Here is a 17,020-nt window from a genome sequence, read left to right on the forward strand (position 1 = left end):
TGTTTGGACTTTGGCAAACCCGGGCGTTTTAGGAAGGGTCTGGCACTCTGTGTTCCCAAAATTGGTTTCCTAGATGGAGCTGGAGGAAAGGGAGGGAGAAAATGCTACTTTTAGTCAGGGCTCCCGAAGTGAAGAAGGGAAAGGAGTGAGAGCGGTGAGCTAGACGCAAGGCAGGGACACATCCCAGACGACTGCAAGGAGCGCTGCGTCTGCACCCGCAGTTATCACTGCGAGTGGGAGACCTGTGCGGAAAGGAAAAGGGCAGTGGCGAGGAAATCCGGAGAGAACGCACAGATTGGTCCTCTGCTCCGGGCGTGCGCTCCTGTGCGCGGAGTGATTGGTGGCGGGAAAGTAGCAGGTTAACCGGCCCCCGCCGCCTCACCATTGGCCAGTGGCCTCTCTAGCTGCCATCCAACTGGCCAGCAGGCCGCTCAGCCGCGCATGGATTGGCCAGTGGCTACAGCCGAGACCGGCTCCCTTCGGGCGCCCGGATTGGCTGGCGGGAAGAGGCAGGTATCCGGGCCCCGCGGCTCCTCCATTGGTGGGCGGGGAAGGGGGGTTGGGCACAGCGATTGGTGGGCGGGGGGCCGGGCCTGGGCCGGCGGGGAGCGGATTGGTCGGAAAGTAGGTTAGTGGTGCGACATTTAGGGAAGGCAGAAAGTAGGTCAGGGACGGAGGTGCCTGTTTACCCGCGCCGGACTCACCGCTGCCGCCGCCGCGGGACCCGAGTGGGAGCGCGAGCGCAGGCGCTCCTGGCGAGCCAAGGTGAGTGTCGGCCCAGCGACGGCCAGCGCACGGCCCCGAGCACCCCGTCGGGGGCCGTTACCACCCTGGCAAGCGCGGTGCCCCCGCCGCCGCCCGGGGCGCAGCCGGCCGCCGGGGAACCCTGCCCGACGTGCCCGCTGCCGGCCTTAAAGGGCCCGTGCCCGCTCCCTGCCCCCACCCGGGCGGCGGGGAGGCTGCACCCCTTAAAGGCGCCGCGCCCGTCCGCCCCCATCCTTCCTCGCGGGGGTTGGCTGTGCGGGGTAGGGCGGGCAGAGGTGCCGCAGGCGCCCTTCAAGGAGCTGGCAGAGTGTCCGCGGGAGTACCCACCTCCCCGCCCCGGGCATCGCTACCTGATGGGGAGAAGGGGCAACCAGCTGTCTCTTAAAGGGATAGCTCCGCCCTTTGGAAGCAATAACCCGGCTGAGTGGCGGGTCTAAGGCTGAATCCCCGGGAGCTGGGAGGACCCCCGAGGGGAGCATCCTTAGCGGCTGCACCTCAAGGGCGTTGGACTAGCGATGCCGCTTCTGCCCAGTCTCCCCCTCTCCTCCACTTCCCTTTCGGGAGCCCACGGGTCTGAGTGGGGGTGGGGAGAGCGTCTCCGTCGGACTTAGGGGGTCCGAGCCTGCGCGCCCCTTCGGCTGGACGCGGAGGCTGGCGCTGTACCCGGGAATCCCCGACCAGAGATGGGGCCGATCCCAGCCTGCGAACTTTCGTCTGGCCTGCGCCTTCCGGATCCTGGGCAACCCGGGGAGGATCCCCCGTGGGCCTGCGAGCAGGTGTCCGATGGCGCGGGGATATGGCTCGGCGCCCAGGTACGCGCCCACCGCCGGCCCTGGAGCCCCGTGGAGGGCGCAGCGAGGCTCGCTCAAGCTTCGGGTTTGACAGATGTCAGGGAAGGCTTCCGTGCGCGATCGCCGGGCCTTGACTGCCAAAAGAGCTCCGGTTTGCTCGCAGGAAGAAGTGGAAAATAGAAATTAATGCTGACTTGTGGGGCGCGGGTCCTCTGCCCCGAGAGAGACGTGAGAGTGGCTGCGGGGCGCACGCAGGTGCCAGACAGCTGGCGCCGGGAAGGAAGGGTTGCACTAGGCATTGGCCTCAGTTATCAAGTTTGTGCTCGCCGGTTAACTTCACTGACACCCCTCACCCGAATGTCCCCTCTCCTCTCCCATCTCGGGCCCCTTCCCGGTCACCTGCGGTTGTTTTGGCACTTGCAGTCTCTTCTTTCTTCTTACATTGCTCCTTCTCAACAGGGTATTAACTAGCCAAGTTTTCTCTCTCACCCGGCTTCCAAAAATCAGATTTGGTATTTATGAAGAAGCTTCCTGACTCTACCCGTTTTTCCAGGACCTTCGTTAAAAAAAAAAAAAAAAAATCCATAAAAACTGCTCATTATATGCATCTTATTTCCCCCACAACGCTTGCTTGTTATTTGTCTTCCTGACATCTACTGCTGTTCCCCTTTTAAATCTATTTTTATATGACAATTATTATTTTAATTCTTCTGGTCCCATTGATATCAAGATCTGTCAATTTGGGTTGGTGGAGTTTTTAATTAATGTACCGGTTGAATCATGAGCTTAAAATAAGCCTTGCTGCTCCGGAGCAGTTTTGAATAATGCTCTCCGTGCTTGCAGGACTTAAAAAAAAAAGGGGGGGGGGTCACACAAATTTGATTTCCATATCAACGAAATTCCAAAATGTTTTTTAAAATACAAAACCTGATCTTTCAGTTCATGTTTTGTTACTGAGTTTATTGACAAGTCTTGAAGACAGTTTGGTAAACATATTTAGAAGGCTTTAAAATTTGCTATAGGCAGGATTTGAAATTACCTGTATCATCTGAAGCTGGATCTATAGAGGCATTTTGGTTTTTATTTTTAGATGTAGCCAGTGAATAATAACAATAATAAAAAAATCTGAAACTATACTTAAAATTGTACTTTATTCCAATCCCTGAAGTTTAAAAAGGGGTAGGTAAAGTGGAAGGACACTAGCCTGAAAGTTAGGAGATGGAAGTCCTGGTTTTAGCTGAGACTCAAGCTTTTGTGGCTGTGCCACTTGGGGCAAGTTACTGAACCTCTCTGGTTCCCTTTGTTTCAGAAAGTAAGGCAGTTGAAGTACATGATCTGAGAGGTTCTTTTCTGCTCTAAAGTTCTGTGAGTCTCTAAGTATTTCATGCATTTGAATTCAGGTTGATATTTACCTGCTAGAACTTCCAGAACATCTGAGCTAAAGTCCTATTTTCACAGGAAAATTAAACAGATCAACAGATGGTGTTTTAAAGGATCCATTTCAAATGATTTATGAAACGATGACTACTCACGAGTTTGCCTGCTATTTGCAGAAGAGGTTTGCGTGCCACAGGGCAGGGGAAGGAAGTGACCGCGCTTTCAGATTTATCCCTTTATACCAACAATTCCTATGCAATATATGTACTAAAAGGTGGGCAAACACAGTAGAGAAGCTTGGCTACATTAAGGAAAATGCATAAGAATATGCAGAAATGAAATGTATAATATCTCTTTTTGGTGTAAGACTTGTCTTCCTTCTAGGAGTTTTCTCCATTTTGTGATTCCATCCTTAGCTCTCACTGTGGCTGGAGAAAGTCAACATTAAAGAAACAGTTTCTGCCTCTGAAGATGTTACAGTTACACAGGCAGTGATTTTAGTTAGCACCCTGGTAGGCACCTGTGGGGAAGTAAAAAGCCCTTTGCAGGCCTTGAGGTTTAGTTAGGAGCCCAGAAGCAGGCAGGATGCCCTTCACAGTCCTCTCTCCTCATTGCCACTTTATCAGAAGACCCAAATTTACCCCAAACACCACCCTGCTTCTTCCCTGCTCGCTCTCTCAAAACAAGACGCGTCTCTGTCTCTCAGGACACCTCAAAAATATCCTCTTTTCTCACTGTCTCCTCTCCTGTCCAAGTTCAGACAAAGCAAGTGCGTTTCTCCTCTGTTCCCTCTTCTTGGGCCATCACTGTGGGTAAGAACCTGGGTGCTGGAGGCAGAAGGGCCTGGCACTTGGTTTTGGGCTGTGTGGCCTTGGACAAATGTTTAGCTCCGCTGACGTCAGGCTCCTCCTCTGTGGTGTACTGACAGTGCCTGCCTCACAGAGTGCCAGTGAGAATTCAGTAAGAGGATGCATGTAAAAGCCTGGCACACAGGAAGCCCTCCCTGAGTGCCAACTGCCACTCTCTCCCACCCCTGCCAGGGGCCTGTCACTGAAGTAACCTTTGTCCTCAGCCTCCCCACCAACCTGAGAAAAAGCCTTTGTCTTTAGGAGAGGAAGGACTAGAGGGGAAGAGGTAGACCATTGTTAGCCTTTTGTGCACCAGGCGGTTTACATGTGTCTATACCTTGTACCCTCTGAGTCCACCTCCCAGAGCTGTGAACATTCACCTCCTCCACTCTCATCTCCATTTCCATCCTTAGCCCTTGCCCACTGACTTCTTTTTCTACCACTCTTTTTTGTGTTTTTTTCTCAAAGATCTCCAAAAACTTTAAGTCGTGAATTCCAGGGGTCCAGTCTGAGCCCTAAATGGTTATTTTTTGGCGCCTTTTGCAGCTTTTAAGCCACCTGTCTTTCCTTCCTTCTTAAAACTCCCTCCTCCCTCTGCCTCCAGGTCATACTCATTTCTTGATTCTCTTCCTGCATCTGTAAAGGTAGAGGTCTGTCCTGGCTTCGCTTTTCTCACTGCCCCTCTTGGCCCAGGATCTTATCACCAGTCCTGCCTGACCTCTTTCTCCTGCTTCAGCTGCTGGCAGGTACATTGTAGACATTCGTGGCAGCCTGTGGCTAGATTTGTGGCCTTGGAATTATAGCACGCTGCTTACAAGCACTATTTTATTTAATCCTCACAATGCCCTGGAGCCGGCATCCCTTCAATCCTTAAACTGTCCTGAGAGGTGGTTTTGTCGGGTGGTTCAGAGTGTAGACTCTGGAGTCAGATTTTCATATCCTCTCACTGTTCCTAGGAACCGTGGTGGGCACAGTGGTTAAGTATTTGGCTGTAGCCAAAAGACAAGTAGTTCGAATCCACCAGTTGCTCCTTGGAAGCCCTATGGGGTAGTCCTGCTCTGTCCTATAGGATGACTATGGCCAGTAGGTAATGCTGTTTCTCACTAGCTTTATGGTCTGCAGTCAAATTGCTTTTGCTCTGTATGCCTCTGTGTCCTCATCTGTAAAACTGGCATTTTAGTAGTTGTAGTAGTCCTTAGGTTTTTTGGGGGGTTTACCTCAAAGAGTTAATGTGGATGAAATGAGTTAAAACATAACAAGGTATTCATGGCACACAATAAATGCTCAATGAGTGTTTGCTGTCCATAATGCTGCTCCTTGTTGCTTCACCTGGGGTCCTTGGCCTGATATGTCCAATTATCCATTTCCAGCCCACCTGTCTACTGGAGATTGCTGTCCACACAGGACTCTCTGGTCAAGCTGAAGGACTGTCTGTTCCCTGCCCCAGCCCTTGGCCCATTCCATTCCCCTGCCCACCCCCCCGCCCAGTCTTCACATGCCCAAATCCTACTACGCTTTAAGACCCAGCTCAAGTGTGGCGTCCTCCAGGAGCTATTTCTTCATTTTGCTTTTCTTCTTCCCCACAGCTGGCAGAAGTATCTCCCAGCCCTTGAGCTAGCTCTGAATTCTCTTGTGGGTATGGATACATTTTACATTGTGTTGGGATGTCCCTGAGTATAGCTCATCTGCTCACTCAGACTTGGTTTTCACAAAATGACAGGCACAGGGTGCCTTCAGGACATGCTGGTTCAATACACATCTCAGTTAAAAATCTTGAAAAATCTTGAGGAGGAGACGGGATGGGAGAGGCACTCAGGGGCTTAGTAGGGGGAGGGGAGGGGAATTCGCATTGTGGAGAGGTGGGGGAACCAGATGAGGGATGCAGCAGGGGCACTAGTGGACACAGTCCTCAGTAGGTAAGTCTGGAGGGAATGAGGATTTGAGTTGTGGACCTAACTTGGCGGGAGATGAGATTGGATAAGCTTTAGTTATCTTTGCTTCAGGGGAATGTTGACTGCTGGCATATGATGGAAAATGATTTTTACTTTAGTACATGCTGTCCTTTTAAATATTATAAACTTATGTTTATCTAGCATGGTTAAAGAAGGGCATGGATGGTCTGCCTAATTTAATACTCTGCTTAATGCTCTGTTGTTGTTGCCGTTAGTTACCTTCAAGTTGATTCTGACTCATGGTGACCCCAGGTGTGCAGATTAGAACTGCAGCCCCTAAGATTTTCAAAGAAGCAGATGGCCAGGCCTTCCTTCCGAGGCATCTCCGGGTAGGTTTGAACTGCCAGCCTTTTGGGTAGTAGTCCAGTGCTTAACCATTTGCACCACCCAGGGAATCCTGGCTAATACCCTACCTGCTGGATTTTGTACGTATACTGAGTAAAACATTTGCATGCGTTTATCCCTTCAGCTCCTGTTTGAAATGTGTGGCCTGGGCGCTTTAGGTAGCTTCTTTGGGCCTGAGTTGTATCAACTGCAAAGTAGAAATAATAATGAGAATGATAATAACAGCTAACATTTATTAAGCACGTTCTTTGTGCCAGCAAGTATGTTAGTCACCTAATGTTTATTAACTCGTTTCATCCTCATAACAACTCCATGAGGTAGGTTGATTATTATCGTTATTTTACAAGTGAGGTGGTTTTGTAAATTGCCCAAGGTCACTCAGCTGGTATGGGGTGGAGCAGGGTTTGTATATAGGCCAACAGACTCCCAAGCCTGCTCTCTAAGCACTGTACTAGGTGCCTGCTGGGAGGAAGTGACCTCACGTATGTGAAGAGCCCAGCACTGAGCCAGAAGCCTAGTAGGCCCACAGTCATTGGCAACCAATCTTGTGTTGACAAGCATGATACACAGTTCCTTGTGAGCAGGAGGTAAGTGCATTTGGATGTTACCATTGTTGTTGTTAGGTGCCGTCAAGTTGATTTTCCACTCATGGTGACCCCATGTGACAGAGCAGAACTACCCCATAGGGTTTCCTAGGCTGTAATCTTTATGGGAGCAGATCACCAGGTCTTTCTCCCACGGTGCCACTGGGTAGGTTCGAACCCCCAACCTTTTGGTTAGCAGCCGTTGCACCATCAGGACTCCTTGGATGTTACCGTAGAAGTGCTTGCGAGCAGTCTTTTCACCTCTTGTGCGTTTCTGTCTCTCTTGGTTTGTCCTGCCTTTCTGTGGCATTGCTCTGACGTGGCTGGTGTGGCTCAGCCAGCTCCTCCCCAGGCAGCTTCTTGTGTGAGATGAATGTCCAAACATAACTCACTGTCTTCACCGTCCTAGCCATCTGCAGAGCTCCTCGCTGGGGAGGAGACCTTTTCTGATGTCTCTCACCTTCTTCCTGTCCTACCAGATTCCTTATCCTAAAGACAGACTCTGTAGCCTTGGCGTGTATGTGTGTGTATGTATATATTTTTAATGCCAGTTGCCCCACCCCACCCAAATACATTTAGATAGTAAGGGAAACATTGTTTTATGTCAAGAACCTCTTACATAAAAATGTGTTATATAATCTTCAAGTATATACTGCACAGTGAAATTAGATACCACTTTTTTCCCCAGAGAATAAAAAGGTAATAAACGCAGGCTAAGCTGAGTGTAATTAATCTCAGATTTGGAAGGCGCGGAGACATGCCCTGCCGTCAGAGCTATCATTGTGAACCTCTCTTATCCTCCTTGAGAGCTGCAGGGATAGGATGTATGGGAAGTTGGCCTAAATCTGCCATGAGAGGTACTCTGGAAATTGTCTTCCAGGGGAAACACACCTGGAAGTCTTGCTCACTTACACCTCTTTCATGTCTAAGAAGATGGAGAAAGCTGCTTTTACCCCTCATACCTAGACCACCATGGTTATCTTCAAACCCATTTTCTGCCCCATCCTCTATTCCCTTCAATTTTCCCCATGTGATGCAGTCAGTTTAGCCTTCTGAGAACAGCCCTGTCACTGGTGGCATGTGGCTGACACCTGTGTCCAGTCATCCAGGCCCCCCGGAATCTCACCCTGTTCCTGCTCGCCAGCCTTGCTTCCCCTGTGCCCAGCCCCAACCCTTTGCCTGTGGTTCCATTCTGCTTGTCTCTCCCCCGCTCTTTCTAGGCCACCCCATGCCACGATCTCTCCTGCTGTGTGTCTTTGCTCAAGTTGTCACCTTGACCCAAAAGGCCTCTCTTCCTTGTGTCTGTCAGCCTCAATGAATCCCCCTCCATCCCAAAGCCTCCTGTGATGACATTGCCCGTTTGTATGCTCCTTTACTTGTGGGTTTCTGCTTTGCCTTCACATAGCTGATTGCCAGCCCTTCATTCAGAAGCAATAGTACTTCATAATTAGCATATTGTCATATTGTATTTAATCAGGATGGCTAGTTCTCTCGTTTTAAAAAATTATTTCATGAATAATTATCATGTCCTCACTTCCTACTCTCCAGTGCTACTCGTTTATTTATTCAGTGACGTTTATTGGAGCCCTACCATGTGCCTAGCACTGTTATAGGTGCTGAGGAGACAGCAGTGAACAAAGCAGGGTCCCAGAGGAGAAGACAGACAATAAGCAATTAAACTTGTTAACTGCTGGTCGTGATAGGTGTCAGGAAATCAATAAAACAGAGTAAAGCAAGAGTGATGGTGAATGGTGGGAAGGAGGTTGCTTTAGTTGGGTGATCAGGAAAGGTTTCTCTAGGAGGTGGCCTTTGGGCCGAGGGAGAAAACATTGAAAGCTCAGCTGCAGGAAGATCTGAGGGAAGGTATCCCAGGAAGAAGAACAGCAAGTGCAAAGGCCCTGAGGTTGGAAGTAGCTTGATATTTTAGAGAAAAATAAAGGCCAGTGTAACTGGGTTATGGCTTCCTTGTGTGCAGGTGGTTTCTTCCTCTTTTGTCCTCCTTGTAGCTTTGAGCCCAGTGTTAGAAGGGCCTCCTTGTAAATACTTGCTTACAGAATTGGAGTACTTGCCCTTGGTTATATATTGTATAAATACTAGTTTACTGTACCCTGCTAAGAGGCTTTTAATAAAACATTATATTACATATAAACAAATTATGGGTTTGAATGGTATTCTCATAAATGTACTTCTAGCACGTATCACCAGCTATTACTGTTTTAATTATGTTTAGTGCAGAGCTTTGGGCCTCAGAATTTTGTTTTACATGTACAGCCACCTTAACAAGTTTTCTTCTAAAAGTTTATAAGACAGGTGGTGGAAACTTGAGATAGATTTTTCTGTAAAAAAAAAAAAAAAATGACTAAATGATAGTTTAGTTCTCAGGCAAGCCCACAAAAGCCATTTAGTGTCCACTGTAACTGGAGCTATGGCTGTTAACCAAAAGATTCGTAGTTCAGATCCACCAGGCGCTCCTCGGAAACCCTGTAGGGCAGTTCTACTCTGTGCTGTAGGGTTGCTATGAATCAGAATCAACCCAACGGCAATGGGTTTGGTTTTTGGTTTGGTAGCTGAAATCATACTGTTTAGTACAAAAACATTATCGACATGAATTAAACTTTCTGAAGCTGGACCCCTGCCTCTATAGCACTACAGGTCATTTGCTGTCAGCATTAGTGGAACCGTTTTGTCTTAGTGTACCTTTTCTTACTAGTTTTCCAGTCTATCAAAAAGTTTTATAAAAGGGATTTTTACCTCTGTGCCTTTAGAATTTGGTTTCATGTGTTATGAATACGACAGTGGTAAAAGCTGTGGACTGGGAGGTGGAAGAGGCCTGGCTCTAATCTTGGCCCAGCCTCTGACTTACTGAATAGCTTTGAATAAGTTGCCATTCATTGGACTGTGATTTTTCAGGTCCCTTTTAGCTATGGAACCCTGGTGGTATAGTGGTTAAGAACTCGGCTGCTAACCAGAAGGTTGGCAGTTCTAATCTACCGGCTCCTCCTTGGAAACCCTATGGGGCAGTTCTACTCTGTCCTATAGAGTCACTGTAAGTCGGAATCAACTTGATGGCAGTGGGGTTTTTTGTTTGTTTGTTTTGGGTATAAAATCCTTTTTTCTCACCATAACAGAAAACATATATATATTTCATCGTCCAAACTTCCAATTTTTTTTTTTAAGATGTAGATGGCACATAAATAATGAGGAACTCAGAAAGTTCCCACGTATAATGCTCAGTAGTTATGCATTTAAAACAAACCTTGATTTTTATCTGCTATCTTTCTTGATGAGTTGAAAGAAATTTTGTCCTAGAACTTTTGGTCCAGATAAGGCTCCTGTGTTCTTGGCCTACTTATCTTCCATATAATTATGCAAATCAGTTTTTCTTTTTAACTCTTAGGGATAAAAATGATGACTCTGGTTTACTTACGAAATATGCTTATAGATGCCCTTGGGGAATGGAATGGGTTTGAGGGAGAGAGCAAGAGCTGAAAGAGTGTGGGATCAAAAACAATTTTAAATGTTATATGCAAAGCTATTTTCAGTATCCTGCTAGAAGGGGAAAAAAAATTAAAGGCTTTAGATGACAGAAGAGGTTTCTGCTACAAAGGAGAAAGGAACCTCAGGCTTTGCTTGGTGAAAACTGCCTGATCCTTTAACCAACTACCATTCCTCCCTCCTTCCCCACGCCTAAGTTTTGTCTTTGACGTCGTGAGCCACATTTGCCATTTGAGAGGTTTGATATTTAAGTGGTTATAGTGGCAGAGCTTGACTAGATAGGGATAGATAGCAGCCTTTGAGTCACCTCTGACTCCTGGTGACCTTATGTGCAACAGAATGAAACCTTGCTTAGTCCTGTGCCATCCTCATTGCCGACATGATCAAGTGCGTCATTACATCTGTTGTGTTAATCCATCTCACCAAGGGTTTCCCTCACCCCTGCTGGCCCTCTACTTCACCATACATGATGTCTTCCTTCAGCGATTGATCTCTCCTGTTGATGTGTTCAGAGCAATCCAGTCAGACAGTGTTCTGTTTGGATCCATAAGGCTTTCATTGGCTAATTTTTGGAAGTGAATGGCTCAGTCTTTCTTCTAGTCTGTCTTAGTCTGGAAGCTCTGCTGAAATCTGTCCCTGCTGGTATTTAAAATACTGGTGGTATAGTCTCCAGCATCGTAGCAGCATGCAAGCCACCATAGTACAACAAACGGACAGATGGGTGGTGTAGAGCTTGACTAGTCGTGTTCAAATGAGTTAGGATGCGGAGTGCTATGCCAGAAAACTACCCAGTGGGTTCTAGAATGCAGGATACCTCACTGGGAGTACAGAACACTTTTGGCACTGCCTCCATTTGGTCAGTTGTGAATGGTGTGTTCCTTTATTATTGTTATTTCACTTGAAGGCATAGCAGGGTGTTGGTGCAAGGAGTTGTTGTTTCGTAGGCTTCATTGGATGTAGAGAGTGATGTTGTACCTAGCCTTCATCCTTAGATGCTAGAATATAAGCAGGAATTTTGTCTGTTTTGTTCTCTGCTATGTCCCCAGGATCTAAGACAGTGTCTGCACAGTAGCCACTCAATAAATAGTTGTTAAATGAGTGACTTCTGCTTGGGTAAAACCTCAGCTTCCCTTCACTCTCTAGCAATACAGACTCATGAGCTCAATCTTGCAAGATACTTTGGTGTTAGGTTACCATTTCCTTTTGACACATCTTTGTTTTTCATATTATTCAGGTTGGCCAGGTATCAGTATCTTTATCAAAGAGAAGTTGTTTAGCAGACCATGATTGTCCTTGTCCTGTTGATGTTCATCTTTCTTACCTTTAATTGGGTCCAAAGTGCAGCAAATCAATAGCTGAGCCATATCAATTTAAAGAAATCTTATTGCATATTTCTTTGGGCATAGTACTACACATTTATTTATTCAGCCAACAAATATCTGAGGAGCTGTTATAGGAAGGCATCATGGTAGGCCCAGAGGAAGAGCACAGTCGTGTGGCCAAGGAGCTTAGAGTTTCATTTACTGCATATGTTTGTCTTAAGGTAGAAGAAATCCAAGGCCACATGCAATACCAATTAAAGGGTCTAGACTAAGTGCTATAGGAATTCAGAAACTAGAGATAGCCTTTTTTTTTTTTAATTGTGCTTTAGGTGAAAGTTAACAGCTCAAGTTGGTTTCTCATACAAGAATTTACACACACATTGTTCTGTGACCCCAGTTGCTATCCCTATAATGTGAGTGCACATTCCTCCTTTCTACCCCAAATTTCCCGTGTCCATTCAACCAACTCCTATCCCTTTCTGTCTTCTCATCCCGCCTCTGGACAGGAGCTGCCCTTTTAGGTACTGGAGATATCTTTGCAGGTTGTCATGGAAGGAAGAAGGCTTTGTGGAAGAGGATAGGTTTGATCTAGACCTTTAAGGATGGGTAGACATTTAAGATTAACAGGCTAGGGTAAGACAAGCACTTCAGGATGGGAGGGGGGCAAGTACATAGTGTAATTAAAAGCACAGAAATAGGAATGACCAGTTTGCATCCAGGAACACAGACTTGCCTAGAATGAAGATTTTGTAAATAGTGATAGGGAGTTAAGTTTGGAAGACCACTAAAGGCCCAAATCTGAAACATGTTATTTCAGATAATAATAATTGCCAACATCTATTTTTTTTTAGTGAGTTATTAAGGGGCCCTGGTGGCCCAATGGTTAAGTGCTGGACTGGTATCCAAAAGATTAGTGTTTCCTATCCACCCAGTGACTCTGCAGGAGAAAGAATGTGTCTGTCACTTGTGTAAAGATTACAACCCAGGAAACCCTATGGAGTAGTTCTTCTCTGTCACACGGGGTGGCAATGAATCAGAACCGACTCAGTGGCACCTAACAACGACAGTGAGCTCTTACAATGTTCTTAGCAGTTCACACGTGTTATTTAATGCTCAGAAAAAGCCCATGAAGCAGCTACTATCATCATTGTTTTAGGGATGAGGAAATTGAGATACAGAGCGATTCAGTAACCTAAGGTCGCATAGTTAATGAGTGGTGGATCCGAGCTTAGAAACAAGGTGGTAGAGGCTGTTGGCTCCTAGACTCTGATGCCTCCCATCACCCTCTAGATGCAGGATTTGGGCTTGATTGGGGAGTTTTAGAGTTATGGACCAGAAGTGGGCAAAGTAGCAAGTCAGAGTTTACCTAGTGAGGTAGAGACTGGAAGGCAGTGGAGAACCACTGAAGTTATTTTATGATGATTATGGTTATTTTAGTGATATGAAATAATTCTCCCTAAATCATGAATCAAGTGTTTGTGTTCCATTTGGATTGGAGCAAAGAAAGACTGAACACAGCAGAGACCCGATAGCCAGCTACCAGATGAATTTGGGCAGAGGATGAGAAGGAGCCAGAACTGGAAATTAATTGTCAATTATGTTAATCAGCATGGCCGTTTTCAGTTACCCTTTAGATTTCTGGAGTGCGGCGAACATCTGCTTGTGTGAGTGGCCCTCAAGTGTGTGAATCTGCATTGAACGGTGACCGAGATACCTTGGTTAATGAAATCGCCAGAAGCAAAGCACCATTATGCAGATTGAGTGTTTAAAAATAAATGTCCACATTTTCTGGAAAGAGCACTGGATTAGGAGTCAGATAACCTGCTTTCTCGGCTGGTTCCACTACTTGATCACCATGTGGTCTTTGCCAAATCACTTAATGTCTCAAACTCAGGCTGATTCCGAATCTGTGGAACAGGTATAGCAATTCTTGTCTGGGCCCTTACAGAGTGGTTCTAATACTTCAGTGAGATAAAGAAAAAGTAAGGGATTTGAAGCTATAAAGCTGTTTCCTGACTAGGGAGCTGTGGCCGTGATTTTAAGGCTTACTGGGGTTTACGGGGATGGGGCTGGAAGGGTGCGGGAAGAAATTTCTCCACCTCCAGGGCATGGTTAAGGATATGGCGCTGTCCACCTTGTGGGTGCTGACGGTCCTTTGCTGGGTAGGGCCATATTTTAAAGATGATGATGCATTTCACCCCCAGAGAAGGGGAGCCATAGCCTGGCTCGGGGAGCCCAAACAGGAAGAAAATGAGATGGGGCCAGAGGTACCCAATATCTTCGTCTTCTCTTTCCCATATCCTTCCTCTTTCCTATTGATCTTTCCTTTCTTTTTCACTGAAGTGCTTTGAAAACCATGGATTACCAGGCTTGAGCATGGCTGGAAAAATTAGGCACAGATATCCATGTTAATATATCCTCCTCTCGGGACACCTCTCAGGACAGTGATGGGCAGCTGTGGACCAGAAAAACAAGCATCCAGATCCAGCCAGCTGGCCAGTCGGGCAGTCTTGCATGTTTCACCTCTCCTGGGGCATTAGGCAGAAATGCAGAAGAACCTTACGTAGCCTGGGTGATCAGTGAGTGAGCCAGCATGCTGTCCAAGGAATACTGGTCACAGGACTTGTAGCAAAGCCTTAATGTGAAGGTCTGGAGGTCTGCCAAATCTTCATTTTCGTTAGCATTTCATGATCTATTTATTAACTACACTAATCCTACTAATAATAGCAATACCTTACCTTTGAGTATTTAGCATATGCCAGAAACTTTGCTGAGTGCTTTTGCATTTTCTCATTTAATCCTCACAGTATCCCTACGAGGTGGGTACTGTTAGTCCTTTTTCTAGGTAAGGCAACTGAGACTCAGGTGCCCCAGATCATACAGTACGTGGAAAAGCTCCAGTTCAAACCCAAGACAGTCTCACCCTAGAGCCTGTACTATCCTTAACTGCTGCGTTCTCCTTCCTTCCTTCCTTCCTTCCTTCCCCTGATACCCTGAAATGCCCTCTGCCTCTGGGTTTGAGGTTCCTGACAGTGGTTCTCTCGATGCGTTTTTGGTTGATAGCTGTGTTGCTGCACTTTGGCCCCAGCTCACTAGAGCTCTCTCTTCTTCACGACCGGTGATTGACGTCCACCGCTGTCACCGCTTGCCCCATGGCTGGTGACCACATGGATACCAATGATGAGTGCAGCAGGAGGACTAACCACTTGCCTGCTAATGCACGTGGGGGAGTTTTAAAGTGAGAAGAAGAATACAGCAAAAGAAATTGCTCTGGGTCCATTTTTCAGAAAGTGGCTGGGCAGCTTGTAGTCTGCTCAAAAGGTTTCATGGGGATGTTTGTCAGAATCTCCGCACAAAAGCCTTTCCAAAAGCCATGGTCCTGGTACCCATACTGTTTCAGATTTGTGTGCGATTTACAAAATTATTTTTACACAGACTGTCTCGTTTAGTCTCTACCACAGCCCTGTGAGAGAGGTGTTACAGAGCCTTGTTTTATGGACTGGGAAACAGCCCCAGGGGGTTTAAGCCAATGCTGCTTTTCTGACTTTAACTTCCACCCTCTTCTCAAGTTTCCCTTTTGCTTTCTGTATTGAAGATGTTCTGAAATGTTCTGATTTGCTGTATTTAGAAGTCAGGAGGAATTATTAAAGTGAAGCTCTTTGTGCCACACACTGTTACGGAAGCAAAATAAGTAAAAGATCATGTGATTAGTTGTGTTTGATGTAATTGATTTGGACCTACTTTGTATGGTATGGAATACATATATACCTTTGTGGTATATTATTGGACCAACAGCCCTTCTTGCTTTAAAAGTCCTAAGTCTAATAGATGATAAAACACGGAGTTTAGAAAAAGGTGACCATCAGATCCTTAGTCAGGAAGTCAAGCTCCTGTTGTAACACTGTTTCCATGGGGAAATTAGCCTTGGCTTACATCATTTCTGCTGCCTTTTCTAGGAGTGGAGGGAACTGCTGTAAGTTGGCGGGCTGGCCGTACTTGTCGCTTAGACCTCTCTCCCCTGCTGTTATGGCAGGAGGCTGATTTGCTTTTCTGGGCCCTCCCAGTTTTTCTTGTGACCTGAACATAAATCATTTTTGAGATCCTGGTGATTTCATTTTTTTAAAAGTTTTCCATAAAACTGTGAATGGAACACTTTTCTACACAGTTTCAAGCATCCCTTTTTATTTAATTGGTGGCAAGGGGCGTTGCTAGAAGGATGTAGAACTGGTCTCTCACTCAAGTGTCTTGTATTCCTTGGGACACAGGGAAAGTTCCTGTATTAAGGAGACCCATAGAAACAATGGACAAAACCACACAGAAGTTGGTTTCTTTCTCATGCACCAGTCCAGAGTAGGTAAGTGATTCAATCCTGGTATTTTAAACACATGGCTTCCATTTCATGGCTGCAGGTTTCAAGGCTTCAGTTTCACCATTTGCCAGGGGACCAAGGGAACACACATCCAGTCATTTTAAACACAAGACCTGAGAGTGGCATTGTTTTTTTTTTTTGTTTTGTTTTGTTTTTTATTCCAGTGGCCAGAATTTAGTCATATGGCTACATTTAGCTGTGAAAGAGGCTGGGAAATGTCTTGGGTTTGAGACCATGAGCCCAGCAAAAAGTCTGTCTTTAAGGGTGAAAAGGAGAATAGACACTAGGGGAAGCTAGCAGTGTGCTGCATTCTGGTGGCAGTGGGAGGGAGTAGGCAGTGTTTGAAGGTGGTGCCAGTAGAGCTAGAATGACTTCTGAGTCAAGGGTCAGAATCTGGGCAGGCACACATAAAACCAGGGCATACGTAGCCACCTAGAGGCCAACTACTGGGCAGGTCAACTCATTACTCGGAAACTAAGCAGCCAGGTAGAGCCAAGGTGCTGAAGGCTATGTGAATAATCCAGGGCTTCAAACCAGTTCGTTCCAATTGGACCCTTGCTGAGAAGTTGCTTTTCCAAATTTATGAAATGGAAGGACATACCTAAGTGTAGGTCTTCTGTCTTCTAATCTAGCATTCTTTCTGCTGTTCTACTGACATTGATACTGGTGAATCTCACACTGGTAGAAAAACCTAATGTCTTTTCAAAATTATTCCAGGGCTTCAAACCAGTTCATTGCGATTGGACCCCTGATGAGAAGTTGCATTTCCACCCCATATGTACTGAATTAACCTACATTTTAACAGGTGATTCTTATGTATCCCCAGGTAATTCTTATGTATGCCCACGTGGGGATACATAAGAAACACCTGGGGATCTTGTTAAGGACTTGAGTCCTGTCCTTCCATTTCATAACTTTGGGCAAAACATCCCAGTGAATATTTATCATCTAGAATGTGGAAATAATAGTGATTGTCTGCCCTGCTTCCCAGGCTTAGTGTGAAGATAATGGACGGGGAAGTACTCTGCAAACTGCAGCACCGTGGAAATGGGCACAGCATCTGATGTTATTTACCCCTGTAAGTCTAGCATCCAGCTCAGTTCCTGGCGTAGCCATATTGGTTGAATGAAGTGTGGAATATTGCTAGAAGTGGAAAAAATGCATTGGTACTA

General features: G+C 46.3%; 1 protein-coding gene across 11 annotated transcripts in view; it reads left to right on the plus strand.

The window, feature by feature from the left end:
* The first annotated feature begins 619 nt into the window (after positions 1 to 619).
* The window catches only part of BMAL1 (basic helix-loop-helix ARNT like 1), a 116,055-nt gene continuing 99,654 nt past the window's right edge, over positions 620 to 17,020 (plus strand). For 10 of the 11 annotated variants that reach the window (XM_049890455.1, XM_049890456.1, XM_049890458.1 and 7 more), the window contains exon 1: positions 620 to 765. The gene's annotated coding sequence lies outside the window, so the exon portion shown is untranslated. Of the gene's footprint in view, positions 766 to 15,744; positions 15,834 to 16,839; positions 16,927 to 17,020 lie in introns of all 11 variants that reach the window. The other variant, XM_049890459.1, reaches the window with a different exon arrangement.

This window comes from Elephas maximus, chromosome 7 (assembly GCF_024166365.1).
Source record: "Elephas maximus indicus isolate mEleMax1 chromosome 7, mEleMax1 primary haplotype, whole genome shotgun sequence".
NCBI lineage: Eukaryota > Metazoa > Chordata > Mammalia > Proboscidea > Elephantidae > Elephas > Elephas maximus.